We start from the raw sequence: 27028 nt of genomic DNA on the forward strand, positions 1-27028 counted from the left end.
AATATGGAATGTGGGCTGCCTCAGTATTCTTGGCACCTCTGAGGCCAGGGGTCACAAAGGCAGAGGCAGGGATAGCAAGGGGCAAGCCAGGGGTCACAGTTGCGACCCCTAAATGACGTCCATGGTCTCCTCCTATGCTTTCTGTTCTTTTCCTTAATGTCGCCCACTTCTTTGACCAATGTCACTTTTGGCCCATGCACCTCGGGGCTCTCCCTATACTTTTACCCCCTCGACCTGTGCCATCTCTTTCATTCCTGTCCCCTGTGGTTTCTCTCCCTGTTATTCTGTAAAGTGTCACTCAAAGTATCACACATAATGTACCACACATGCGTACGGTAAAAACATGAACATGTGACACCTAAAAATCTTAGAATCACTTCCCCATCGTCATCCTCATAGACAGAACCTGAGACGAGACTGCGACTAATTATCTATGCTTCAGTGCTAGATTCCAACCCTCTGGGGGTCGGTGTGTCCAATGGATCCTTACACCACAAAGAGAGCAGAGACAAGTGTGCGTCGTAAACCCCAAACCCTCTATGCCTGGAGTAACGGCTCGCGTCCGCCCTACCGATCATTTGTGGGGCGGCCTTTTCCGGGCCAACTGGGCGGTTTCTTCCGGGTTACGGAAGGACGTTGTTTCAATAACGTGGCCTTTTTTTCTACCAATGGTACAATTTTTAGGACCGCACTGCCCCCACGCGCCTGTCAGTCAGTATAAGTCAGCGCGCCGATTGCTTATTTGAGCTATCCCTTATGGGAGGAGTTGAGCGATTTGTATGTTAGTGCCGGTTCAGGACGGAAACAAAGTAAAAGAAACAGGAATTTTACCATCACCTTACATCTATTGGGAGGTGAGACCCGTCGCATTCAGGAGCATCCTGTCTTAATGGGAGGGTTATTTATATGCGGCGTGAAACGCACGCCTATCTTGAAATGTCCATTGAAATTTGAAGGGTCAGATTTTGGAATTATTTTATGAACTGAACTAAAATATGCCACTTGAAATCCATACTCCCGAGTGTCAGCGTAGACTTTGATGGTGGAAACTGTTTTTGTGTTAGCCTCAAATTATGATAACGCACAGTGTAAATGTTTCTGTATTGAAAACAGCTTTGGAAGCTTGAGTTACTAGGGGTTAAATGGTTAGCAGTAAGAATGTTTCTCTTCACATTTAGTAAATGTTACATTGTTGCTGCCATTGCCGTACCTTTATTGTATGCGAGTGAAGACTGGTGTATGTGTTTTCACAGCATAAAAGCCAAGGCTTTAAGTGGGATGAAAACACGGGGTATTCGTCTCTCAAAGGGGCGTGGTCGCTGTAATTAGGGCGTGGCTTAAAAGCATGCAAGGTAAAAATCTGTGCATAGCATAAAGTGCCTCCCGACTGATATGTAGCTGCTTCTCCCTGTCCTTTCATAATTGACTCAGTTCTGGAATGATGAGACTGTGAAAGAACTGTAAGGAGTCTCCTGAAGTTGCATCAAAGTCATGAAGGGTGGTAAGATACTTTTTTCACTCCGAGGATGAGAGCAAAAACGGAGAGCCCGAAAGATAGGGTGACCAGATTTTCAGCAAGAAAAACCGGGACGGACATAGACATAGGACTAAAGGTCCTATTAGGTCACAAGGCATCTCATATATATATATATATATATATATATATATATATATATAAAATCCCTCCCCTTTCTATGTAGAGCTGCTGGGTCAAGCTGGTTGGCCCAGCCTTCACGTATGCTGGCTCTGACTTCCATCTCATTAAATCCTGCTGTGCTGCTTGAATGAGGCGAGGCAATACAGCAGGAGAGTTTCAACCAGTGAACTTCTGTCCCCGGTTTCTGAGAGTGCCGGTTGAAACGTGAGCCTGCACAATACCGTGATCAATGAGCAGGCTTACCCGACCCTCCCTTAAAAACCGGGACATTTTTTGGTTTTAGAAGAAAGTGTGGGGACACCAGGACACTCCTTCAAAAACTGGGACTGTGTGGGCAAATCCAGGACGTCTGGTCACCCTACCGAAAGGAACCAGTCTTTGCACCTGTTTTTTCGAACTGGCGGTGCTGAGCACCATTAGGACCTAGCCCACTTAAAGCTGTGATAAAAGCCAAAAGGATTGCCATTAGCTTGCGTTTGTGAGAGAGCTCTGTAGGGTCCAAGGGGAAAGAGGCAGTGTAGGATCTAAATTGGCAAGTTCAGAGGATCAAGTGTACATCCTGAGGACAATTGAGAGCCAATTTAGGGTTCAGAGGACGAGTCTGCACAGGTGATAAACTAAGATGACACATGGGCAGACTGAAGAGGGCAGGGAGTAACTCCAGATCAAGGCGGTAGAAAGCAGTGCGTGGCCTGATGTCAACCAGTGCAAGGACCATTGAAAGGCAGGCTTAAGATTAAGAGGGGCCCAATTCAGATCAGTGCATTGTATTGTATTTCAACATTTATATAGAGTTTACTACCCCCGGGTGGGGCTTTAAAATACTTGGGCAGTATGCTAAGCCATGTAGGGTGAATGGTTGGAAGGGTATTATCCCTGATTTTTGATCATAAGTGGGAAGTGTTTCCATGATGACTGAAGTGTGGGTATTGTGTTGTGGGAAACTGTGCTGGATGAAAAAGTGAGAGAAAGACTTGCATTGTATGGTTTTCAGTAGACTGGCAGCGTTGAGCAGCTCTGTAGGTCCAGTTATGGTAGGGTTACCAGATGTCTCGGATTTTCCCTACAGTCCCGGTTTTTGGTTGTGTGTCCTCGTGTCTCAATAGCTTTCTCCAAAGAAAATATATGTCCTGGTTTTGAGGAGGGTCTCGTCTGCCAGAGCTCTGCACTTGAAATGCCGCTCTTAAATCAGACCCTCTTTATGATCATTCTTACAGCGTTTAAAATATAAGCATCTCTTTTCCCAAAACAAATGCCCCACTCTCTCAACCTAATATGAGAGAAGGAGTAGCAGCTGAACTTGACATGTAACATGCCACACAGCATGCCTTTGTTCTGTGGCACATGCCATTTCAAAAACAATATTAAAAAGTTCTTTTGTGACTTGCAGATCAGGCATTATTAAAAAATGAGCTGGCTCGGTGTTTCTTAACCATTTAAGTGCTGGGAACCACTGAATCATTATTGGACTCTGTGACCCCTACTGATTCATTACTGGAAGGCGGGGACCCTGGCTAAGCATTTTCAATTTATTGCAAAACAATACACATAAAACAAAGACACATTCATCAAACAACTGTGGATGTGGCGTAACAATCTGCCGACTTTGAAGCTGGGGAACCACCCATTAGAGTCTCTCGTCTGCGCAACATCCTGTAATTCTGGACAAGTCACTTAGTCTGCCCTACAAAAAAATGAATTTGCCTTTGTGTCATGTAACTGGTGTTCATGTAAAGTGCTACAATATCTTCGGGTCGAGTTCGCGCTATATAAAACTGCAAAAAAAAAAAAGTATTACAATTATGAAATATTATATTTGATTCACAAACAAATCTAAAAAACAGTTAAAATTTGCTTCTTTTTTACATACACCTTATTAATCTGTTAATATTATTTAAATTTCTAAGCAGTCGTTGACCACCTCAGAAGGCTTCACGGATCCACAGGGTTCCCAGGTTAACAACCACTGAACATTCAGAACCATAAATCTCCCATGACTTAAATGGAAATTTGATATGGATCTGAGCATTTGCATTTAATGTACTCCGTAATTACCATATAAGTACCTGTTTAAAGGTGTGCAATGAGTGTCACTATTAGTATAATTGTCATATGTTTGTAACGTTGTCTCTAGCTTTTCGGTTATTCTAAAACAAAAAGTGCTGATAAGATGCATAGTACTGGAGTGTAGATACTCACATGTAATTTTACTGTTACTGAGCTGTAATTTTGCACAAGTACGTGCAGTTATGAGTAAACCCCCATTAGGGTTTTATCAGATACATTTTCCATCTGCTGTGAGCAAGTGTTAAAGCTATGGGAAGGCCTAGTGGTGTGTGGAGGTTGAGGCAGGGGTTGGGGATACCATGGGAAAGATAAGAAGCATTTTTCTAGCAGAAAAAAGTATAATAGGACTTGGAAGCTGCTGCAGCCATAGTTGAATGCAGTTTTTTCCAGTGGGTTTCACCTACCAGAAACATATTTATTCCTCCCAAACCTAGGTGGTTGGGGAGAAACCAAACCACTTAGGTTGAATGAAATAAAGGCATGCAGTAATTTCGCTCTGCCTACGTTATAAGCGAGGCCAATGTAGTAGAAGCTTATAAATATAGTTCTAGTTGTATGTCTTTGTAATGTCCCAGTTTTTGGTCTGGAAAATCTGGTCACTCTAATTTATGGTATTTCGTGAGACAATTGTCTACTTAGCTGGTTACTGCACTGTGTTGTCCAACCTGATATTTTGTTTTCAGTTTTGTGTGTTTTTGTTTTTGGTCCATTAAACACATCTTTGACTATGGAACAGTACATGGTAAGAGCGTGTAGCGACTAAACGTTCTAGGGCAGGTAGCAAATCAGGAGTATTCTTGAGATCTAGTCGAGGCGGTGGCCATTGCCTAAGCAGGTAGTTAGTGCTCTAGAGGCAGGGGGTTCCTCAGAGGTGATGCACTCATGATGTAGTTCCTACTCAAGTATCTTGCTCCAGCAGATGGCTGCACAGAAGTTGCTAGATTATTTTTGGAACACAACTGAGGATAGTGCAGGGTCCTGGCAAAGGTCCAGGTAAAGACGTGGCAAGGTAGAAGAGCACAGTAAGCAGAAAGGGGCGCAAAAATGGTCACAGGAAGAGGCTAAAGAACAGCAGTAAACACCCATAGCTGCATAGTCAGCACCACTTGTCAACCTTTCTTCATACAACAACTTTTGCTTTTTCTCTGGTAAACATTCGGCGAGCTTTGCTGCAAAATGGTGCAGCAGAGAGTTTGTATGAAGTGAGTCGTGCCTCCACTGCACCATCCTTGTTTTGAAATGAAAGCTCTTCTTTTCTTCAGAATTTGTTACAAATGCACATTGGACTTTCTGCTAGTCAGTCTATTTCTTGAAAGAGGACTTTAAGGAATTTCTGCTCATTGGCAGTAAGTCATTTTGTACTAATACACAACAAACCGCTTCACAGTTATTTCTAAAGAAAGTTTTTTATTGCTTTTTCATTTAACAATACACACAATAATGTCATTAACACATCATTGTTTACAAAATTAAATAGAACGTATTAATTGCATTTGCCACATTCCTCCCTCATTTACAGCTGCAACTGCATCAGTTGCTTTCTGCACAATGAGTTTGCATAGTGCTCCACTGTATTTGGTCGCCGGGACAGACCTTGTGTAGAGACCTGAGAGCCTACTGCATGTAGGAGGCCGTCGGTTGACTATATGATAATAACATCATGGCATAACAGATTGGTCCAGAATCGCATCACTGTCGAGAAGCTTCCAAGCAATAATTCACTTTCTAAGAAAGAACTAATCATTCTAACTAAAACTGTACCAAAAGTCCCTGAGCCAGGTGGTCAATCATGCTCATCAATTTAAATTGGTGCGAGATCGTAAGCTCTAATGCTAAATAAGTTGCAATTCAGATTTCAAGAGGGGTATCGAGATAAAACGTGGAGGAAGGGTCCGAGTAGGAAGGGAAGATCACAATATAAGAATAAGTAGTAGGGAAGTAGTTGGAGAAAGTCCTGCTTTAAATGTCTTTGGTTTGCTCTGTGTGCCTTCAGTAATTCCGTTCAGGGTGAATTAAAGTTTCAGTCTAGGCCTGTTGTAGAACAGTTAGGTCTGCAGAGGCCCCCTCATGCTAGAGTTTCAGCAGTAGCTCATTCAGGGCTCGGGTCGACCTTCCATCAGATATGCTCTTCTATTTGTCTATATGTAATGCTTCTAGCTCAGGCTTTGCCAGGTGAACCTCCCCTGCTTTCCACCTATTCTCTGTGTGTGCTTTTGTATATTTTCATTTCATGACGTCGCATTGTTTGGCTATGAGCATCACCTGATCCAGAAAACCAGAAAAGGCATCAAGTCTAGAATGCAACATTCTGGTTGAAGTAAGGTTGTTCTCTATGCAACGGTTTCTATCATCACAATTTTGTTGAACAGTATTCATGTATTCTTGGGCAAGTCTATGTAGTGTGTCTGCGTCATCTAGTATACATCTGGTGCCCTAGGCACTAAAGAGCACATATATTTTGCAGGCTATGTGAAGTGTATTCTGCTGCAAGTAGCTTAAACCTGGCTTTTCTACACATCTTGGGTACATACGAAAGAATCAGAGTCCAGTCTGTATCCTTGCAATCTCTGTCTAGGTCTGAAGACCATCCTTCCCTTGAAGGGGTTAATTTAGCTTTTGTTTCCAACTGAATAGTCTTGTATAGCAGCTTCACCAGTCACTTGCCATTCCCCATCTTTTACCTGGTCCAGTACCACAAGGGCCTGTGGTTTTTCCTCCTATCTAATAGTAACCTGCTTAAGCAAATCCACTGTTTTGGATGTTTGGAATTGTCCCTTATATATATTATCATTGCAGATGAGGTCTGGAAAGCCCCTTATCATGCCCCTGGAGTATAAATGTTTTAGCCTGTTAACCCTCGCCCATACATTTGAGTCTACTCTCACTTTGCAGTTCTGTCAAACCTGGCAAGTTCAGTATTGATTGATATGCCGGGGTCACATGGTATATCTACATCAGCCCTGATGAGACTTAGTTTTCCAACAGTGCAGTGCTATTCCAATGAGAATTGTCTGTTCACTCACTTTGGTCTTGCGCTCTATCAGCCTTAGTACAAATTCCTTGATTGGTAGCCCAGCCCATGCCATGCTTGACTCCTGTGCCTCGGGATCTGTGCACCGTTGCGAGATCCACAGTGTGTGGGCTGCCCAATAGTAAAACTCAATATCCAGCACGGCCAGGCCCACCAAGTGCTATTCTACTTCCATTTTTCAGAGTGGTTCAGCTAAAATCCAATAAATCTCTTTAAATAGTCAGAAAGGCACCTTGGCTGTGAGATTAACAAAGAAGTACAAAAGTCTGGGGAGAATCAGCAATTTTGTCAGGGCAGTTCGGTTCATCTTTTAAAGTGTTTCAGTAGTCCAGAACCAAACAATCCATCTAAGTGTTGGTATTGCTTTTGTTATGTTCCCTCCTATTGCGTCTCACATCTGTGAGCATACCTTGATACCCATTTGTTTGACAGTAACTGATTCACACCTTTATTTCGTAGGGTAATGTTGGGATGCTCATGCTTCCCTCCACACTAGACAGCTGCATTTTTTTCCCTTACTTAACTTTCAGACTCAGCCCCTTCTTATGCTCGGCCAGTGCCTCCGCCAGAGACCTCAATACTGTGCCCATATCTCCCACGTAGACTAAAAAGTCATCCCCATACAAAGGGGCACTATGCTGCATTCCATAGAATGTTATACCCAACCTTTTCCCTACCTCTCAGTATGCAGGCAAGTGGATCTATTACTAGATCAAAAATAAGGGGAGACAAGGGCAAGCCTGTCTTGTGCTTTTCTTATTTTTGAGTGGGTTTGAGGTGGACACTGGCTGTTGGGTTTGTGTAGAGCAAAGAGATCCAGCACCTCATGCTAACTCCAGATCTGATATTACTGAATACTGTTGTCAAGTAGACCCAGTTAACTGAGTCAAAAGCCTTTTTTTCATCAATCTACACTACCGCTTGGCGAAGTGTCCAAAGTTAGATCAGCTCTATGTGACAAAACATCCTCCTAATTTTAGCCGAAATGCTCCAGCCGAGAACTAATCATTCTGATCTCGGTGCACAAGTTTGGTCGTGTTCCACAGTCCGATTAGCCACAGTTCTACTCAGGCTTGTATCACCATACATTGTTTTGGTAAATCAGTACTTATAATGTATTCCTAGCTGATGGGGACAGTTTTCCTGCCTAAAATGCAGTATCCTACTCTGTCACCCGTTTGGCAGCAAGAGTGATTACAAATGCCTAAGTAACTTTGCCAGGACACTATCGATCCATGGTGTCTTGCCATTTGTCAGGGGCATGATTGCTATATTAATTTCCTTACATCAATGGGGGTTGAAAGAGATTCTCTTTCCTCAGTAGCTAGTACATGTAGAGTAGCCTTATTCAGATGATTTTCAATAGACTTGGTCATTGCAATCCTAACATACTATGTAAAACGTATAAAGTTATCTAATTATTGTACATTGTGTGCATTCTATTTCCCTTTTTGGTTCATTATTTGTAGGATCGGACACAGACATCTTCATTCTTAATTAGTTTGGCTAAAACCTACCTGTTTTCTCTCCCTCACTATGCGTGCATAAAGCATATTCTCCACATTTAATATCTGTAAGCCTATCTAAACTGTTGACATTAACTTGTCAGGGACAGTGTCAGTCTGTGGTTTATTCCCCCTTTATTCTTTTTTCCTTCCATTTCGTTTTGTCTTATTTCTATTTGTTTGAGTTCTTTCAGTATGTTCTTATGCATACCACTAGCTGCTTTTATACACAGGCCTCGTATAACAAGTTTAAATGATTCCCACTTGGTGCAGGTATCAGTGGCTGTACTTTCTTTTTCACAGAAGTATTGTTCTATTTCAGTACTTAATTGTCCCTATATACTACATTTATCCAGAGTGTTTGGTTGTAATGTCCTAGAAGGATGGCCCATTCCTCCTCCATCTAAAAGTGAGAATCAACTAGTTATATTAAAATAACATTCCAGAGATTCTGCTGTCAGTGGCTCAGTTGTCTGGGTTGGGTACAATATATTCTATCCTTTCGAACATGCAGGTCATGTTTAATGGAGGTTAATATAACTAACCTCAAGGTGAGCTCCTTAATTCCTTAATTAATTCAGTAGATCATATATTGATCAAAATTTAAAACTCTATGTTAAGCCACATCCATTTTGATAGCATGATAGAAGTTATTCAATAAAAAATTGCCTAGGATTCCGTATATTACTCACCATTTTCTTCCACGCATTTTGTTCCATCCTCCATATCAGATTGATCTATTGCTGATGTCAAAGATGTTCACTCTCTATTGACAATAAATGATGAAGTACTTGAGGGTAACATTGCCCTGGAGCCTTTTTATATATATCTTACCAAAGGTGCATAAGGGAGAGACCTTTCCCCAGGGTAGACCCATAATATCTGGTTTAGATAAACCCACAGAGAAACTATATCTGAATATGTGGATCGGTTCCTGAAACCATTAGTGATAAACCTACCTTCATATATCCATTATACAATGGATAGACTTAATAAACTAGAGGACAGTAACTGGGAAGAGAACGTTCTATTTGTATCCCTAGATGTAGAGAGTTTATATACTTGCACTCAACATAATCACGGTTTGAAAGCCATGGAGTGCTTCCTAAATTCAAGAAGTGCAAGTTATATGGAGCACTCAAAAATGTTGATTTAGATGGTGGAACCTATTCTTCATAACAACTTTTCCCTGTTTGATGGGGACTGGTATCAATGGTTACAATGGATAGCTATGTGGACCAGATTTTCTCCCTCATATGCGAACCTCTTGATGAGGTGGTTTGAGAGGATGCATGTCTGGTCCCATATGCAGGAAAGTGGACCCAAAATATATGTTTTTTGGGGATACTTCATTGATGATATTTTGCTTATTTGAACAGCCTCGTGTGGGAGGAATGTTTTAACTACTTAAATGACAACATGCTTAATGTGAAATTCACTATCAATTATAGTTACAAATAAATAACTTTTCTGGATGTTGAATTGTTCATAGGAGAGAAGAAGAAATGCAATAAACTTTTTAGAAAAGCAACAGCAACCAACAGCATACTGAGAGTGGATAGTGCTCATTCTAAGTATGTCATAAACAGCATTCCTTATGGGGAAATTATGAGAAACAGGAGTAACTGTAGTGAAGGTTCAGACTGCACTAGAGAGAACCAAGAACTAAAAAATAGGCTTCAAAGATGTGGTTATGATAACAGTATCTTGAATAAGGCTGAAAATAAGATATATTAGGAGAAGTGCCACCTAACAGAAGAAGATGCATATTGGAAGAAAGAAAGGTGTCTTTCATAACCACATACAATTTACAACATTATGAAATCTGTAGGATTCTTCATCAACACTGGGAGCTAATGAGAGGAGCATCGAGTTTCACAAATATACTTACAGAGAAACCTATACTAACATTTAGAAGAGATCCCACCATTGGTAGTTTGGTTTCCAGCAATTGTATGTCTCCTAAGGTACAGACCAATTGGTTACCGTGACAACCTAAAGATAATTTTAACTGTTCTGGTTGCAGGATTTGCAGGCATACCCCATATAAATTAAAAGATTTCTCATATACTTCCATCAAGAGATATTTTATTTATAAATAAATGTATTTATATATTGTAATAGTACATATGCTGTCTACGCTATTATCTGTAACTGCAAATTGGTATCCGTGGGTAGCACTTTTAGGATGTTCTAACTTTGAATTCAGGAACATCGGAGACCAATAAAAAATGGGGACATTAAGAGTCTAATTTGTCAACACATGAAAGAGAATCACTCTGAGAATTTGGATTTTACATTTCATGACATCCAAAGTGTTAACTTTGCGAAAAGAGGGGGAGAATATGAATTTATTCTAAGGCAGGCTGAAGCAAAATGGATAGCAAGATTGAGGACAGTAGAGAAGGGTTTAAATACCGAAGGTGAATTCCACTACTTTTTCTAAAATAAATGGCAAATACCATTTGTGGGGTTGTTATCCTCTGTAATCTTGTATGTCAGACAACATAGTAGTGAATGACTTAGTCATGTTATAAGTTTAAAAAAATACCATATAATGTAAGAAAATGACCATCCCCTAACAATAGAAACAGCTAGATATATTGGAAATAAACAATGGGAAATATAGGTGAAATTGACATAAGTAGTCTAAGTTTGGCACCTCTGACATTTGAAGCTTTTAATAGTATAAACAATTCAAATAATTATATATAGGTAGATATTTATTAGTGCAAAGTTTAAAAATGTGTTGCAATTTTATGTGAGTAATAGTAATCTTATATAATGTAGAATAACGCTCACACTTTTGCGATATAAATAAATGGTAATACTGGTATAAATGAGAGGAAATACAGGCATATTGGGATGGACAGTCCAAGATGGCGCCCATGACATTGGGTGTCTGGGTCAGAACTGCAAATTCCCGTAAGGCAGGAAGCAGGCATTAGAAGAGGGACTGTACATGTTGGTAAAGAGAAGGACACAGATAATGCTGGTAAGCCAAGATGCTGCCAGAACACTAGCCCATTTGTCCAACAACTTGGTGACAAGTAGAAAGGTAAGGAGGAGTTCATAGCTATTGGCACAAGACTTATATATTTGTATTGTTGAAATAATTGTGCCTCCTGACCAAGGTGTGTACATGCAGGGATGATGGAATTCCTATCACCCGACGCCCGGGACATCTTGTTTGGGGTCAAGGGCAACAAGTTTTTATGTTTACTTTGTCCTTGGGACAAGTAGGCCCAACCCTCTGCAGCACAAACCCTTTGGCTGCCTGTTTACAGAGAGTGGAACTCTCTGCAGTTGAGGTAATGTGTTTCCAAAAGATAATGCTGTTCGAACTTGTATTTATGGTTCATTATTTGAAAGCCTTGATTATTAGGGTGAGTGCTGTAAATAAATGTTTTAAGGTCACACTTCACTACTAACGTTGGTTCCAGTACAAAAAGAAAACAGCTGTGTATACACATGTTTGAAAACTTTAGGCTATGAGGCTAAGTATAATGCTCCCAGAATGCTCTCTGATTAGATGCAAATGAAGTGTCATTTAGTAAAATGTGTTGATGCATGCTAGTATTTCCCAAAAATATTTCTAATGGAAAATCAGTGTAACCATTTTCAACACGAATATGGGAAGCATGAAAATAAACAAACACTGACAAAGCCAACTGATCTGACATATTTTTATAAGTCTTTTAGTTTCATCAATGCATGTCTTGTTTTGACATGGCTTTTGTAACACTTTATTGTTGTGGGAGCTACCAGGCCCTCAACATTGTAACAAACACTGCCAAAAAAAAAAACCTAAATTTTTTGAACTCTAAAAGCACACGTTGCCACCAGTGGCATAACAAAGGCCCCGCAGCCGCCCTCCAGGGGGTCCCATTAGCACAGCACCTGCCCTGAGTGAGTCTGGAGAGGGGGCTCCTCCATGTTCTTTGCAAAGGGGCACCCTCCAGTTTCGTTACGTCACCGATTGCCACTGTAGTTCCTGACACTGAACAAAACTACTTTGTGTGCCAATATGCTCCTTGTGGAAGAGCAGAATGCAATCACTCACAGTAAAGCCAGCCAAAAGAGAGAGAAATAGAAGTTTTTATTAAACAAAATGTCTTTGTTAACACCAGACCTAATTAGGGACCAAGACCCACATGTAGGTAGCTTTTTGCATGTCACAAACAGCGACTTTTGCTGTTTGCGACGTGCAAAAAGCACATTGCGATGCACAAACCCAGTTTTGCGATTCAGTAACCTGGTTACCGAATTGCAAAACGGGTTTGCGAGTCGCAATTAGGAAGGGGTGTTCCCTTCCTAATTGCGACTCGCAGTGCAATGTAGGATTGTTTTGTGACCGCGAATGCGGGCGCAAACCAATCACAGTTTGCACCCATTTCAAATGGGTGCTAACACTTTCGCAAAAGGGAAGGGGTCCCCATGGGACCCCTTCCCCATTGTGAATGTCACTGTAAACATTTTTTCAGAGCAGGCAGTGGTCCTGCGGACCACTGCCTGCTCTGAAAAAATGAAACAAAAACGTTTCATTTTTCGTTTTTGTAATGCATCTCGTTTTCCTTTAAGGAAGCAGTCACAGACATGGTGGTCTGCTGTCTCCAGCAGGCCACCATCCCTGTGAGGACTGCTATTCGCAAGGGGGTCGCAAATTGCGACCCACCTCATGATTATTCAAATCTGAACCTACCTACATGTGGCCCCAAATTCTTAAAGAAAGTCACAAAAGTGCACCCATGGTATATGTCGTACCCCTATAAAATATTTGTGAACTGTATTTTAGCATGGGTAAATACGCATGTGTAGATTTGCTCATGTGAAAATCTATTGAGCATCTGCAAGTTCATTTTCCCTCCAGCCACTTTCTTCCCAACCCTGGAAGAAGTTCTAATTCTGCCATTGTCAGGAGTAAATGTCCAACCTTTCTTATTATGGGAAAATATTAGAGAGAAGCTGGTGAAAATCTTTAAAACATGCAGGTTAGTAGGTTTGCAGACTCAAAGGCATTCCAGCCCTGGAACTATTGCTTACTGCTTCCTCCAGCCCCAGTATGCAGATCTGCAGAAAGGTGGCAAAAATAAGGAAATTTCTACAGTAGGGATTGAAACTGCAAGTATTCAAGCCCTATTATGGTAGTAGCCCTGGCATAATCAGAGAGGCTATTATCAGAACTCTTACATAATGAGATTGCTTCCATAATTTGTCGCCACACTACATGGCACCAAAGGGACAAGTAGATCTGAGAAGCAACCTGTCCCCTGGACAAGTAGATATTTTAATAAATTCCACACCCCTGACATGTCTTGTGGGGGGCACATGCCCATATTAGAACGGTGAAATGAGGGAAGAGATTGTGCACATAGGGTCATGAGTTATGTTTCATGTATTGTTGCAACAAACAAATTTCTTGGATTAAGGTGCATACACGTCCTGTGGGAGGGCACTTGCGGTTATATCGTGAGATCAGCCGATAGACTTTAAAATGGTAAATTCTTTAAGCGCGTGCTGCTCTCCCATTTGAATTATCTTGTTGAAGTGACTGTTACTTAGCGGGGATTAAGTTGTACAAAGATAATGTTTTCGTATTGTTGTAACTAAGTGAGCTATAGGAGCAAGGAGCGTACGCGTCCTGTGGGAGGGCACTTGTGGCTATACAGTGAGATCAGGTGATAGATTCTAAATTGGTAAATTTTTTAGGATTGTGCTGTGCACCCATTTTAAACATCTTGTTGAAGTGACGGTTGCCTATTAAGGATGAAGAAGTACAAAGATAATTGGTAGATTAAAAATGTAGAAGTAGGGGTGTAAACATGACATACTGTTGATACAGATGAATGATGAAGCACTGTTGAAGTAGTTTTATATGTGGGGATGTTAATTGATTGAATAGAGTTGTACTAGAAGGGATTATCTTTGTAAATGGGAATCACAATTCAGGTAATATATATATTTGCTTGACAGATTGAATCGGCAGAAAGAAATTAAGAGAACATCGTGACTAAACAAAATAAAACACATCATATTATGTATGTGACATTTATGATACTTATGGTTTTGTACATGAAAGCAGGATGGATGTGAGGTTATAGTTCGATATTATGAGAATATTAAGAGTGGTTTATGACAGTGACCAAATTGACACTGTAAAATATATTGTATGACTTAACCCCTTCGCAGCCAAGGAAGTAATGGTTACATCCTTAGCTGCGGCGCTGAGGCGCCAAGGATGTAACCGTTACGTCCTGGGACCAGCTCATGGAGCCTGGCTCAGCCCCCGACTGCAGGGATGGAAGGGGAGTCGCTTCCCCTGCCACACCACCCCTCCTCCCCCGTGGCGTCTGATGACGTCTGCGTGCAATCGCGCACCGACCTCATCAGAGGCCTGCCCCTCAGCGCGGATCAGAGGAGAAATGCTTTTGCATTTCTCCTTCGATCACGTTGAGGGGCCGAGAAAGGCCTTTCCTTTCCTTGGATGTCTTTCTCAGCATTTCGTGATCGGGCAGCAGAAATGCCCACTAGACACCAGGGAGTTTTCCTTTTATTTATTTTTTACAGGTAATTGACATGAAGGGAGCAGCCCCTTAGGCAAGGGTCGCTCCCTGGGGGGGAGGGGACAAATACATTTTAGGCCATTTTTGCCCCCCTTGGGGGCAGATCGGCCTATTTTTATTAGGCCAATAGAAACCACTAGACACCAGGGATTTATTGTTGTTGTTGTTTTTGACATTAGGGGAGCGGCCCCTTGGGCAAGGGCCGCTCGCTCCCCAGGGAGCCAAATTATTTTTAGGACAGGGGGCAGAAACCCGCTAGACACCAGCGATAATTATTTTGTTTTGTTTATTTTTTTAAATGTGGGGAGCGACCCCTTAGGCAAGGGTCTCTCCACGGGGGACAACATTACTTTTAGGCCATTTCTGCCCCCATTGGGGGCAGATCAGCTTATTTTTATTAGGCCGATCTGCCCCCAAAGGGGGCAGAAACCACTAGGCACCAAGGATTTTTTTTTGGTGCCAATTTCAGGCAAGGGCCGCTCTCCTGGGGGGGGGGGGGGTTGGGGGGGTTATTTTAGGCAATTTATGCTCCCCTTGGGGGCAGATTGGCCTATTTCCATTAGGCCGATCTGCCCCAAGGGGGCAGAATGCCCACCAGAGACCAGAGAAGATATTTTTTCCAAAATAAGAGGGTGGAGTTATGGCCATACCCCGACCCTAAATAAATGGGGCCAAAGTTGTTCTGCTCACTATTGGGCAGATGGGACAATTACCCTTGATCCACACCCCAGGGGAGCAGAAAGTCTACTAGATGCCGGGGCATTAACAAAAAAAAAATAGTGGTGTGGTGGCTACCAAACAGTATGGGCCTGGTTAAGCCCCCACCCCAACTGAAGGGGGTAACAGTCTTTCAGCTCTCCCCTGCACACTAAAACATCTTATCCCACGGCAAGCAAGAGGACATTTGATTATTTTAGGTTTTGGTTTTACATTTGGGCCATGAGAGCTTGGCTAACTCTCAAAATCGTCCCACTTGGAATGGTGAGAGCTGCACTTTTTGGACTTTGGGACGTTGCCATGTATAAAAATCCACAAGACCTAGACACATCTGAAAAATAAACATCTAGGTGATTCCAGGGTGGTGTGCTTCACATGCACCCCAGACCATTTTCTTGTCCACAATGCCCTTCAAACCTCCAACTTTGCTGGAAATCGAACATTTTTCCGATATTTTTATGATGGAACCTTCTGGAATCTGCAGGAATCCACAACATTTCTACCACCCAGCATTGTCTTATCTATACCAATAAAAATTCTGCTGCACTTGTTAGCCTAAAAATGTGTTTTTTCAAACTGCCCTTTTGGAACCGCTTTAGTTCCCCCTCAATTTCAACATGTTTTTGGCTCTTCCCTGTCACAGGCACTTGGCTCACCTACATAAGTGAGGTATAATTTTTACCGGGAGACTGAGGAGAATGAAATTTGTCCCGGTGCATTGATCCCACACAGAAATGTGGGAAAAATTAGATTTTTTTTTTTAGCTAAATTTAAGGTTTGCTGAGGATTCTGGGTAAAAAAAAAAATGGGGGATCCACGCAAGTCACACCTCCCTGGCGTCCCTCGGGTGTATACATTTCAGAAATGTCTGGGTTTGGTAGGTTTCCCTAGATGGCCGCTGAGCCCAGGACCAAAAACACAGGTGCACCCCCCCACCCCGGCAAAAACAGGTAGTTTTGTATTTGATCATTTTGATGTGTCCAGATAGTGTTTTGGGGCACTTCCTTTCACGGGCACTAGGCCTACCCACACAAGTGAGGTACCATTTTTATCGGGAGAGATGGGGGAACGCTGGGTGGAAATTTGTGGGTCCTCTCAGATTCCAGAACTTTCTGTCACCGAAATGTGAGGAAAAAGTGTTTTTTGCCAAATATTGAGGTTTGCAAAGGATTCTGGGTAACAGAACCTGGTGAGAGCCCCACAAGGCACCCCATCTTGGATTCCCCTAGGTGTCTAGTTTTAAAAAATTTGCAGGTTTGGTAGGTTTCCCTAGGTGCCGGCTGAGCTAGAGGCCAAAATCTACAGATAGGCACTTTGCAAAAAGCAGGTCTGTTTTCTTTGGGAAAATGTGATGTGTCCATGTTGCGTTTCCTGTCGCTAACATTGTGCCTACCCATGCAAGTGAGGTACCATTTTTATTGGGAGACTTGGAGAAACACAGAATAGCAAAACAAGTGTTATTGCCCCTTGTGTTTCTCTACATTTTTTCCTTCCAGATGTAAGAGACTGTGTAAAAAAGATGTCTATTTGAGAAATGCCCTGTAATTCACATACCAGTATGGGCACCCCGGGATTCAGAGGTGTGCAGATAACCACTGCTTCTCAACACCTTATCCTGTGCCCATTTTTGAAATACAAAGGTTTTCTTGATACCTATTTTTCACTCTTTATATTTCAGCAAATTAATTGCTGTATACCCGGTATAGAATGAAAACCCATTGCAAGGTGCAGCTCATTTATTGGCTCTGCGTACTTATGGTTCTTGATGAACCTACAAGCCCTATATATTCCCGCAACCAGAAGAGTCCAGCAGAAGTAGCAGTATATTGCTTTCAAAAATCTGACATCGCAGGAAAAAGTTACATAGTAAAACGTGGAGAAAAATGGCTGTTTTTTTCACCTCAATTTCAATACTATTTTTATATTTCAGCAGTTATTTTCTGTAGGAAACCCTTGTAGGATCTACACAAATGACCCCTTGCTGAATTCAGAATTCTGTCTCCTTTTCAGAAATGGTCAGCGTTCTGTGATCCAGCTTTGGTTTCACACCCATTTGTCACTAACTGGAAGGAGGCTGAGAGCACAAAAAATAGTAAAATTGGGGTATGTCCCAGTGAAATGCCACAATTGTGTTGAAAAATTGGGTTTTCTGATTCAAGTTTGCCTGTTCCAGAGAGCTGGGAAGATGGTGATTTTAGCACCGCAAACCCTTTGTTGATGCCATTTTCAGGGAAAAAACCACAAGCCTTCTTCTGCAGCCATTTTTTTCCCATTTTATTTTTAAAAACTGAAATCATCTCTGTATTTTGGCTAATTTCTTGGTCTCCTTCAGGGGAGCCCACAAAGTCTTGGTACCTCTAGAATCTCTAGGATATTGGGGGAAAAAAGGACACAAATTTGGTGTGGGTAGCTTATGTGGACAAAAAGTTATGATGGCCTAAGTGCAAACTGCCCCAAACAGCCAAAAAAAGGCTTGGCACCTGTGGGGGAAAAGGCCTGGCAGCGAAGGGGCTAAAGGCATGAAGAAGCTATACTATCGGTTCGAGGAATAGACTACTGGGCAAATGAACATTTGATAGTTTGGATTACCACTATGTAAATATTGAATGTTGTATTTTTTTCACATCATTAGTTTAGGTGTTCTTATCACAATAGGAATGGTGATTGGTATTATGTCTATGTTTTTATAAGCCCTGATGAAGTTTCAAGGATGGAGCGAAAGGCACTGGCTGGGTCTGCATGGAATGAAAATAAAGAAAAAAAAAAAATGCTCACATATATGGAGAACTGGACAATTTTTTATTGAATAGCTTCTTTCATGCCATCAAAATGGATGTGGCGCAACATAGAGCTTCAAATTTGGATCAAGATATGATCTACTGAATTAAGGTGATCGCCTTGTGGTTAATTATATTTATAAGTTAGTTGGTTGTAGTCAGTCAAAACTTGGAGACTGGGCACAAATCCAGTTACACAAGGGATTGACCCGTGCGGCTGGGTTAACCATGACTGCCATTTTGCTAGTCATGTATAATGGAGTAGTGGGAATATTCTGTTGAGTGTGGATTGCATGTACCCTGTACATGTTGCAGTTGGCAGTTACATAACCACACAGTTAGTGATTTTTCGTACAGTGCCTTCAGTGTGTGAGTGAGGTGTTTGAACTGAGCACGTTTGTGTATTGGAAGTTAGTAGAGCTCCGTGAGGTGTGGTGTGATGTGTGTTCTGTGTGGGAAGTTGAGTATGAGTCTGACAGCTGAGTTCTGGAAGGTTTATAGTCTTTTGGTAAATGGTTTGGTTATTTGGGCGTGTAGATTGTTGCTTTAGTTCAGCTTGCTGGTGACAAGGTCATGAGTGACATTTGTTCAGGTATTACTGGTGACCTATTTGAAGAATTTCTTCCAGCGGCGGCCACTGCAAATATCCAGGGGAGGGTTGGGGGTGGGTGACAACTGGGCGGGGGTAGCAAATATAAAAAAAAATTCAAAAAAAGACTGACCATTTCTGCTGCCGCCGTCTCCTGCCGCCTCGCTCCTTTCCTGGTCTTGTGTCCCAGCATTCACTGGGACACCAGAACAGGCTCCCCAGCAATCCTGGTGTTGCTTTCATGCTAAACTTACCATGAAAGCTGCATCAGGATTGGTCTGAGCAGCTCCGACTGCCCTCTCAGACACAACCGTAGGGCCGGTGCAGTTTCTCCAGTCCGGCTGTGTACACCGCCGGGCTGGAGAAATCTAAGTGCGCATGTGTGTCTGGCCAGCCTAAGACGGCCGGCCAAACACACATGCGCACTTAGTGCATTCCATTTCTCACCCTACCTCCCATGACGCAGCACTGCCCCTCCCTTCACATGCTGGCTGAGCCAGGAGCATAATAATAAAACAATATTGAAGTAATGTTTTATTTTTCTGCTGCTGGCTCTTAGCCAGGGGGGCGACGCTCCTCTGCCTCTGCAGAGGAGCCACCCCTGCCTTCTTCAGCATCTTTAGGTTGAGGAAGCAGGAAGCAGTGACAGTGTTGTTGACTTCAGCAGTCATGTCCAGTTTGTTTTCAGTGATGATCCAGAGATTTTTGTCGTGGTTGTTAAGGGTGAGTGTGGGTGCAAGGTTGGCTGGCAGCCAGGTGGAATTTCATTGTGAGGTGTTCTTGCAGAAGATCATTACTTCTGTCTTGTCGTTGTTGAGCTCAAGACAGACTTCATCTAGTTGTCGAGTTTCGTCAAGAAAGCGGTGAACTTGTTCCTTGTGTTGGGAATCCTGTCCATGAAGGAGAGTATGAGTTGTGTGTCTTCAAAATAGGAGAGCATGCTGATGTCATATTTGCAGACGACATTGGCCAGGGGGGGTCATGTATGTGTGAAAGAGGTTGCTGCTGAAGGGTGAACCATGAGGTTCCCACAGATGAGTGGGTTTGCAAAGAGTGCAGTGCTAGACTGACAGCTTGGAACATATCTGGCAGATCCCGGGTCCATGGAAGCCAATCTCACCAGGCCTTGAAAAATCTAATTGCCCACTTGCTATGGGGAATCCGATTTTATTCGGGTAAGCTATATTTAGGGCCTACTGGACCTTTCTAGAGTGAAAGTGAGAGCTGGCAAGAATAGGCGTTCGGTGCATTCAGAAAGTGAATGAGCAATAAGGATGTCTGTAAATCTTGCATTCACTGTGATTCATTTGCTGCACGTTCAAAAACAGAGGCCAGATATCAGCTTATTTCTTCTTATAAACTGCTGCTTATTTTATCCTGGAGATTGGTGATTACTTTTATTCCACTCAATGCAGTTAGATGATTTTGTAAAATGATCTGTCTGACAATTGTGCTGTGGTACAGTGAGGGTAATATGAAAGGCCAATGGATGCCATTTATTTTAATAATGCACAGTATTTAAATAGCTTGTAACTGAACATATTTCAGAATATATTAGCAGTCAGGAAAGCAATTTTTTTGTGATTCTTAAATGTGATGAAAGCACAGATTTTAATAGGATTAAAAAAGAGAACACTTTAGTTAGTGATGTGCAAATGATAAATATGTGATAAACCCCAATTTCCACATATTATCATTTGTACACTATATAGTTTTATCAGTATAACTACACGTTATTGGGAAAGTCTGTGGCCATTTCAGTGAGAAATGTGCTATCTATAAGTGTCGGTCAACCACCACATCATGCTTTAGTAATCTATTTATTAAAAGTGAGAGTTTTTTAACATGAACTGAAAAATATTGCTGCCCTGGTGACAATGCTATTAGTGAACTAAGACAAGTCTGGGATCATGTGTACCTTATACGTGGGCTAGATTCTATTTATACATGGAGCAAGAGTTTAGTCTATTGAATCAAACAAAAGAGCTTTTTGGACAGCAGACATGCTGAACTCACATTCTTGAAGGTGGTTTCTTATGTGCTAATGAAGGAAAAGGCAACTTGGTAATTAAACTATTTGCCTAGGATCACACACTTTAAGACCAATTTATAGGCCAAACACATTACAATTAGATCAATTAGATTATTTAAGTCATTAGACCTACAGGACTGGTAATACTGTTATGATTTTTCGAGGCCTGCTTGTAGTCGATTGATATCTCCCCTTCACAAATGGTGCATGAGTCAGTGTCAGATGCTGCAGATACATTCAGGAGGATGAGGGTTGCAGTATCTCCTCTGCCCAGGATGATGCACATGTTGTCTGAGGTGGTCATAAGTGCTGTTTCAAGAATGAATGGACCTGAAGCTGGATTGCGTGGTGTCGAGGAGCTGGTGGTTATTGAGATGATTGGTGACCAGTTGATCGTCTCTCAAAAGTCGTGGCCAGGTAGGGGAGGAGCGAGATTGGTCTGTATTTGGTGAGTGTAGCTGGGTTTGTGTAGGGGTACTTGAGCAGCGGCATGACCGTGGCATTTTCCAGGTGTCCTGGAAGGTGGCTTTGTTCATAGAGGCATGAAGATGGGTGCTGGAGATTTGCTGAATGGTAGGAGTTCTTTGGTGAAAGCTTGGCAGGGGCAAAGGTCTGATGGTGCTCCAGAGTTAAGCCAGAGATCCTCTGTGTACCATTTGGCTTGTGGCGGGGTTCTTGCTAATTGTGTTGCACTTGAGGAGACCCAGGATGCATTGGCGCATATGGTAATCATGTTGTTGAAGTTCACAATGGCTTCTGGCAGACTGCTAGTGTGCTGTGGCTGGTGTGCAGAGAGAGTGGAAGTCCAGTGCTCCTCCAGGTTGTTTTTCCAGTTGCAGCCTGTAGGTCCAGTGGTGGTGGGTCTGCGGTGTTGCAGGACAGGTTAGCAGAAACTGATGAGGGCATCGTCTGTCCAGGTGAGTGGTGCTGGCTTGTTGACTGAGATGTTGCCAGGGGAGGTGAAAATTGGGACCAGGTGTCTGGCGGCGTGCATGGGAAAGGTGGAGTGATGGGTGAGGCTAAGATTTCCAAAGTTTTCTAGGAGATTGATAGAGTTCAGGTCTGTGAGGTCTTCCATTTGTAAGTTACGGTCTCTGATGTCTTCTAGGTGGATGTTGCGGTCTCCAAGGAGGATGAAAGTGCTGGAGTTGATGATGAGGGGTGCAATGATGTTGCTGATGATGTTGGTGCATGGTCTTGCTGGCCTGTAGATGAGAGTTTTGTGCAAGCTGAATTTTGCTGTGATCTGTAACTTGAACAGTAGGTGCTCCTTGTATCCAATGGATGTGTCTGTTGCAGTGGTGTAGCAAATGGTGTCTTTTCAATAAGGTGGCAACTCCGACTCCAGGCTTGTGCTGCCTGTCCCATCTTGCGTTCTTGTAGCCAGCAGGGATGGGTGTAGAGACACATGGTGCAGAGTTTGTGGCCAGCAATGTTTCCATGAGGAATAGAAGGTCTGGTGCATGGTCATGCAGAAGGTCCTATATCTGTGCATTTTTTTGCAGTGAGCAGTTGTTGAGGAGTATGCATTAGAATGCGGGGTGCTGTGTGAGAGTTGGCTGGTCTGAGTACATGTGCAGCCGATGAGTCGTGAGTGCTGTGAGAGGTGGGAAGAGAAGGAGAGTACAGGACAACTTGCATGAGGTTCAAGAGAATGCACTCACTGTGTTGTGCTCTGTGGTGAGGCAGCAGCACAGCACGTGGTGGCTGAGGTTGAGAGCAAGGAATATTATGGCAAGGGAACAAAGGATGGGGGTAAGATCACCGTCCCTGGTGCTGGGCGCAGCCCTGGCTGGATGGATGCATACAGGCTTGCCTTTGTCATGCCAATGGTGCGACCACTACGCGTCCGCATTGTGGATGATATTAGATAGGTTCTGGAAGGGGGAGGAGGTCATGGACGAGACTGAAGGGGGCACAGGGAGGCAGGAAGTGAGGAGAATGGGAAAAAGTAAGGAGTGTTGGGGTTAATGTGTCAAAGGTCAGTCATGGACAAAACAGAGAGGCAAAAAAGGCACAACAAGACAAAGAGCGGAGCAAAAAAGTGGCACACGAGTTAAACAGAGCAGAAAAATGACATGGAACAAGGCACAAATCAGAGCAAAGATGGTACAAAGAGTCAAAAACATAGTGAAATGGAGCATACAAGAAGGCACGAAGAATGGGGTAGAAAAAAAAGGAAAAACGATTAGCAGGGTATAAACGTGGTATTAAATCGAGTAGAAGAGACACTAAATTGGGGGTAAAAGCAGTAGAGTGAAAGGCTGAGTGAAAACAGATCAGCAAAAGGAGCAACCCGAGGCACACAAACAGGGTAAAGGTAGAGTAGCAATTGGACTGCACAGACCAAGCCAGAGAGGGAAAGATCAAGTGAAATTGACTAGGAGAGGAGCGAGGTGCGGCTTCAGGCACCAGAGCCAGTATAGAAAAGCCCTGGGAGGGGGACTAGAGCTGTGCACCCAGTATCAAATTTGTATGTCAGTTCAACATTGACAGTTATTATGTGCATATTCCAGCCCAGTTTTGGCACCCCATCTCTGTCCCACTGCTCCATCCACCTCTGGAACCTCCATCTCCAATGAGCATGGACCCAACCTGGGATTAGAACTAGAAAACAATAATCCACAAACTCTGCTCCAAACTTAGGGCAGATTGGCAGCAGTCTACTGCCCATCACAACTATCCAGCTCTAACCGTGAATTTAGGTCTCTCTGCCATGCAGAGAGAATCGTTAGGTGTTAGCTGCTCAAGCCACTGACAAAGTGTTTTTCACTCCGGCCAGCCCACCTTATTCTTGACAGTATGTAGTTACCTTTAGTAGCTGAAAAGACCCAATCCATTACCAGTGGTTCTATAACAAATACATTAGTAAACATCTACCCTGATTCCAGCACACCATTTGCTGCTCACAAATTGTGTGCTTGCCTCAGGGAGATGTCTAGCAGTTTATTAACTGGGTCTGACTTCAGGCAACTCAAGTCTGAAGTTGAGCCCCACTTGCTCGCAGTGATCTATGTGCACCACTGTTAGTTATCGTCACAATCGCTGTGCCTTTGTGTCATATTTATTTTGAGGGTTTCTTTGCACTTACTTGTACATTGTGCATTCTCATCCTTCTCTATCTGCCTCGTTGCTCTGAGTGGTCCTGTGGCCTCAGTAGGAGAGTTTACTTCTGTTTATTACCAGACATTCTTCAGATCTGTGAAGAACCGTGTTTGTTTGCCTTTTATCACTTTCAGGGTAGGTGGGAAAATCAGCATGTACTGTAGTTAGTTGTCCTTCAATTTTCTTTTCACCTCTAAGAGTGATGTCCTTTGGTGCTGCATTGCAGTAGTGTAATCTGACAATATTCTGACCTTAGCATTTCCAACCTTATTGGGGCCTAATATTGTAGCTCCAAAAGTATAGCATCCTTTCCCCAGAAATAAAGAAGCCTGGCCACACCAGGTAAAGGGGAGGCCGTGGGGGGTGGACGCCTGTCCCGATCTCATGTCCCGGCATCATGTGTGATCTTTAGTACATAAAACTCGGTGGGGTTCTGTGCAGCCACCTTCTTTGCTATCCAGTTCTCCAAAAATCCTATCATGTCTGTTCTGTCTTTACCATCAGGTAGGTCCATCACTGTTATTCTGTCTAGAGCGTCACTGAAAGTCTTCTGCTGTCTTGGACAGAAGTCTCACACTTTTCTGCATTTTCTTGGATTTGGGATTTTAGCCTTGATGCAGCAGGTTATAGAATTTTGTCCAGGTTTTTGGCCTAGGATTCAGTGCATTCCGTTTGCCCAGCAAGACATCTTCATGGTGACTATTGAGCAGTGGTTGTGGAACCTGTCTAATCACCTCTTCCTTTTTAGTGCTACCCATGATATACTTTGTTAGGAGAGCAGACTCTCCTCGTTCTACTTCATGTTTATTAAGCAGATGGATACCCTCATGGTACCTGGCATGCTGTGCCAGTGTCACAGTCTCCCTTTCGCAAATATTTCTTAGACGAGGTCCAAGGCATCAAATCAAATCAAATCATTAACATTTATAAAGCGCGCTACTCACCCGTGCGGGTCTCAAGGCGCTAGGGGAAAAAGGGGGGGTTATCGCTGCTTGAACAGCCAGGTCTTTAGGAGTCTCCGGAAAGCGGAGTGGTCCTGGGTGGTCCTGAGGCTGGTGGGGAGGGAGTTCCAGGTCTTGGCCGCCAGGAAGGAGAAAGATCTTCCACCCGCCGTGGAGCGGCGGATGCGAGGGACAGCAGCGAGTGCGAGGCCAGAGGAGCGGAGGAGGCGGGTGGGGACGTAGAAGCTGAGGCGTCTGTTGAGGTATTCCGGTCCCTTGTCGTGGAGGGCTTTGTGTGCGTGGGTGAGAAGTCGGAAGGTGATCCTTTTGCTGACTGGGAGCCAATGCAGGTGTCTCAGGTGTGCGGAGATGTGGCTGCTGCGGGGTACGTCCAGGATGAGGCGGGCCGAGGCGTTTTGAATGCGTTGCAGGCGATTTTGGAGTTTGGCTGTGGTCCCGGCGTAGAGGGTGTTGCCGTAGTCCAGGCGGCTCGTGACGAGGGCGTGGGTCACGGTTTTTCTGGTGTCGGCGGGGATCCAGCAGAAGATCTTGCGGAGCATGCGGAGGGTGAGGCATCTGTTCAGAAATAAAATTATATCCCTTTTCAGACAGCATTACATTCCCGGAAAACAATTTGTCCATTAGCTTACAGAATTACTTCTCCAAGATGAAAGTAGCCATGGGCATTCTTCAGTGGTCTTGGATGGAAGACTACTTTCTCAAAGCTTTCGCCTCTGTTTTGCAAGCCTTGTGTTCACAGCACATGTTGGGGGGAAAAGAAAGTGTGCTCAGGGAAGCAGGGATTACCTTAGATAAATTGCAACACCTTGAGTCTCCCTTTCAGCGTGTTGGACCCATGGGATGCCACAAACTCCTTTTGGTATATATGGGGAGCCAAGCAGAGGCTGCCTCCTCCACTCCCTATTTGCCACAGTAGTCCCAGGGAAGTCGTTCTCCTTCACCCCAGTTTTGTGTAGGTAACGCTCCACTTCTTAATGTCTCTCCGGGTCAGACAGTCACACAGTGGGACAATCTCCTGCTCCATAGCTTCGCCTCACTTTAGATGTTTACACACTGTGGGACAATCATGATCAGTGCAGTCTCTGCACAACTTGCAAGCCTCTGTCTGCCCAGGCTCTACCTTCTTGTCGTGTTGTGCAAGTCTTATGTCGGAGAGCTTCTCTTTCAAACAATGTCCTCTCTGTATCCCTTTTTGCTCCTAGGCCTCTCTCCCCAAGTCTCCGTGTGTGGGCTGACAGACAATCCAAATCAATTGTTATGTTTGCTAGGATGACAATTGATGTGGTGGGCCGTCTGATTGGTGGTGTGTTATGGAAAGATATTGGGACCCCAAATGGCAGGAGTTGGTGGTGCGAATGGAAGGAGGGAAGGGCTACAGTTTTGTGTGGTTTGGAGATAATCTGCTTATGTAGAGTATGTTTACCCTAAATACATACTAAGTAAAATATGCTGATAGCACTATTGCATGCATTTTTATTATTATTAACCTGAAAACCGCATTATCACTTTTTACACAAACTATCAATACACATTTTTACACAACACATAAATATTGCACTGAAATATGCAAAATCAGGGTGAAACTGGTCTTGGGTAGCCTGTGTTCCAGTTCAGGGAGGACCTTACCTGGCAGTTCGGGCTTGGCTGTTCTGACTGTAGCAGGTTCAGGCTGATTTGGATAGGTCTGGGTTCAAACTGAAATGACATTGTGTGCAAAATAACAATGTACTACAATATGGCCCGAGTAATTACCAGCTACTGAGATTAATTCAAGCATACCATCCATAATGTTTTTGATACTTTAGTGTGACACCTTTAGTGCAATGGTCCCAGTCATGGGTCCCGTGCTCACTGTGCCACTGGAGCAAAGCTACACCCGACTGAAGAGCCCCAATCCGGGCGAAACCGATCTTAGGTTGCCTGTGCTCAGTCAAGGGATGACCGGGCCCAGCAGTTCGGGCTGGACTGTTCTGATTGCAGTAGTGTTGTAAGAAATTGGGTTTTTGGTTGAGAGGAGTGAAAT

The 27028-nt window shown here is 43.3% G+C and overlaps 1 protein-coding gene across 2 annotated transcripts in view; it reads left to right on the top strand.

Annotated features, from left to right (window-relative positions):
* The first annotated feature begins 732 nt into the window (after nucleotides 1-732).
* SLC36A4 (solute carrier family 36 member 4) overlaps nucleotides 733-27028 on the top strand; it is an 820425-nt gene continuing 794129 nt past the window's right edge. Inside the window, exon 1 of one of the 2 annotated variants that reach the window (XM_069202450.1) lies at nucleotides 733-854. The gene's annotated coding sequence lies outside the window, so the exon portion shown is untranslated. The remainder of the gene's footprint in view (nucleotides 855-27028) is intronic. The other variant, XR_011194611.1, reaches the window with a different exon arrangement.

Source organism: Pleurodeles waltl, chromosome 8 (genome assembly GCF_031143425.1).
Source record: "Pleurodeles waltl isolate 20211129_DDA chromosome 8, aPleWal1.hap1.20221129, whole genome shotgun sequence".
NCBI lineage: Eukaryota > Metazoa > Chordata > Amphibia > Caudata > Salamandridae > Pleurodeles > Pleurodeles waltl.